We start from the raw sequence: 3,271 nt of genomic DNA, 5'->3' as shown, positions 1-3,271 counted from the left end.
GTGGATGGATCTAGAGACTGTCATACAGAGTGAAGTAAGTCAGAAAGAGAAAAACAAATATCGTATATTAACGCATGTATGTGGAACCTAGAAAAATGGTACAGATGAACCGGTTTGCAGGGCAGAAGTTGAGACACAGATGTAGAGAACAAACGTATGGACACCAAGGGGGGAAAACTACAGTGGGGTGGGGATGGTCGTGTGCTGAATTGGGCGATTGGGATTGACATGTATACACTGATGTGTATAAAATTGATGACTAATAAGAACCTGCAGTATAAAAAAAACAAAACAAAACAAAACAAAAAACCTGGGCCCTGCAGTGAAAGTGCCACGTCCTAATCTCTGGACCACCAGAGAATTCCCTATAACCTCTCATTTATTTATGGCAAATCAAGGTGTTTTCTTTTTTTTTAATTTTAAAAGTCCACTAAGTGTATACTCATAAAAGAAATCATTTATGGAGTAATAAATGTTCTGAACAGCTCAAAATAAATAAATAAAGCTAAAGTAAGCCCCCCCCCCACAAAAAAGTGTGAAAGTCTGGAACTAAGCTGCTGCCAAACTCCTGCCTGAGCCCCTGCAGGTGTTCCAAGGAGCTTTATCACCAAATAACTCAGTCTTGACCACAGCTCATGTGAGAGGGAACAGGGGGCTGTTCCAGCCCATGGTATTGGGGGTACCCTAGGTTACACTAACATGGCTCCCACACCAAGGAACAGAGGCTACTGTCCCCTTGCACGCTCAATGCCACATTTTTAATGGGATTATTAAGCCAGAGTGCAATACTTCAGTTAAATTCTGATGCTAACCACAAAGAGCCAGCATCAGATTCCTCAAGCCTTTCCTTACTTCAGACACAAGCTGGCTACAAATTTGGGGGTTCTCATGACCCCCTCAGTTTCAGTAATTTACTAGAATGACTCAGATCTCAGGAAAGCACTAGACTTATAGTTTTATTATAAAGGATACAAATCAGGATCAGCCAAATGAAGAGACACATAAAACAAGGTCTGGGAGAGGCTCAAATGCAGAGCATCCATAACCTTTCCCCTGGAATCAGGACACATCACCCTCCTGTCACATCAAGGTGTTCACCAACCAGGAAGTTCACCTGAACTTCAGTGTCCAGAGTTTTTACTGGGGTTTCATTACACAGGGATGGTTGACTGAATCATTGGCCATGTGATTAAACTCAGTCTCCAGCCCCTCTTCCATCCCCGGAGGTTGGGAGTTTGGGCTAATACCCCATGGCTCAGAGCCCCAGTCCCATGGTCTTCCTGGTGTGACCAGCCCATCCTGAGTCATCTTTTTTTTTTTTTTTACGTTTTTGTTTGTTTGTTTGTTTGTTATTTTGGCTGCATTTGGTCTTCGTTGCTGCACGTGGGCTTTTTCTAGTTGCGGCAAGCAGGGGCTACCCATGTCCCCTGCATTGGCAGGCAGATTCTTAACCACTGTGCCACCAGGGAAGTCCCCTGAGTCATCTTATTAGCATAAACTCAGGTGTGGTTCAAGGGCCACCATTAATAACAAAGACTCTCCTGTCATTTGGAAAATTTCAAGAGTTTAGAAGCTTCATCCCAGAAACCCAAGACAAAAACCAGACAAATTCTTTATCATAGAACATAAGGACTTCAGAGCAGTCAAGGGGATCAAGAAAGAAATCCTGGGAAAGAGAGGATGGCAGATTAGAGAGTTGTGTCCATAAGAAGCTACAAGGGACTTATTCCTCTGAGCTCAGAAGAACAGGCAATTCCAGGCCCAGGAAACAGGCTGGTCACTAGGAGAAAATGTCCCTCCTACTTGAACCCCTCTGAGACAACAATGGACTAGCATGTAAGCCAGTGGCTGCCATCTCTGGGCTCCCATGTGATGGGAGGCTAGAAAAGACTCTTCTTCAGGAAAGGAACCAGGTGACCTCTAAGGATCACTGAAACCCACAGGGGCCCAGCACAGTGCCCAGACCTCAATGCACACTCAGTAAACGTTTTGTTAGTCTGTGCTAACGTGCCCCTCCAGTTTTTGGAGTAATGGGGGAGGGTGGAGTAATGGGGGAGCCACTGTTGTATACAACAGGATGCAGCATCAAAATTGCATTGTTGGGCTTCCCTGGTGGCGCCGATGCAGGGGACACAGGTTCGTGCCCCGGTCCGGGAAGATCCCACATGCCGCGAAGCGGCTAGGCCTGTGAGCCATGGACGCTGAGCCTGCGCGTCCAGAGCCTGCGCTCCGCAACGGGGGAGGCCACAACAGTGAGAGGCCCGCGTACCGGAAAAAAAAAAAAATTGCATTGTCTGCAAAAGCCCCTCTGAGCAGAGCTCACTGGCCATCTATCCTCCTCACACCTCCTCTTGCCATGGTCTGGGTCTACTCTCTTCTCCCACAGTATCAGCCTCTTATCCTCAAATTCCTGTACACAACCCCAAATGAGACTCCAGGACAACCTCTACTCAACTACGAACTCACTAAGGTGAACCTTAAGCAAAACACCAAGGACCCTTGGTCTCTGCCCTCAGCAGCACAGAAAGGAAGATTTGACCCCTCCTCCTTCAACACACCTGGGTCTGTTCTTAGCAGGGCCCCCACTTCAAGGGTGGGCTAGGGTGAGGTGTTTCCTCCCACTTTACCAGCCAGACCAGAGACAAATAACACCACATCCTCCCAGGGGGTCTTCTGTCTGTTCTTCTGCTGCTCACCCAGCCTAGTTTCTTGGGTACTTGCTCTGGACTTGCTCGCCATGCACAAGATGATTGGAATTCTACTCCATGATGCCCCCTCTCTTGGTCCCCTGCCTGTCAAGTCCCCACCTGTGGTATCCTCAGAGTCCACCCTTCTCTTCCTGTGTCTGTGACTTTCACACTCTCCTTAGGTGCTCCTACCCAGTCCTATGGCTTCACATCCTACCGAAACGCTAAAGACCTCTATTTTCTGCCCAGGTCCCTCTCCCATCTGTAGATGGACATACAGGAACTTTTAACTGTGGTTTCCTCTGGGGAGAAGTTCCAGGAGTTTGGGATGGGAGGAACACCCTTTTTACTTTACTCATTCCCTACTACATGAATATTTCACGGTTCTGTGGTTTGCCATCTATGAAGGTTAGTGTTATGTATCAACTTGGCTAAGCTGTAGTATCCAGTTATTCAACCCAACACTAATTGAGATACTGCTGTGAACATATTTTGCAGTTATGATTCACTTCTACAATCAAGTGACTTTAAGTAAAGGAGATTACCCTTGATAACCTGGATGGGCCTCATCCAATCGGATGAAA

The sequence above is a fragment of the Physeter macrocephalus genome, chromosome 2, assembly GCF_002837175.3.
Source record: "Physeter macrocephalus isolate SW-GA chromosome 2, ASM283717v5, whole genome shotgun sequence".
NCBI classification, from domain to species: Eukaryota; Metazoa; Chordata; class Mammalia; order Artiodactyla; family Physeteridae; genus Physeter; species Physeter macrocephalus.
This window is presented reverse-complemented; position numbering follows the sequence as displayed.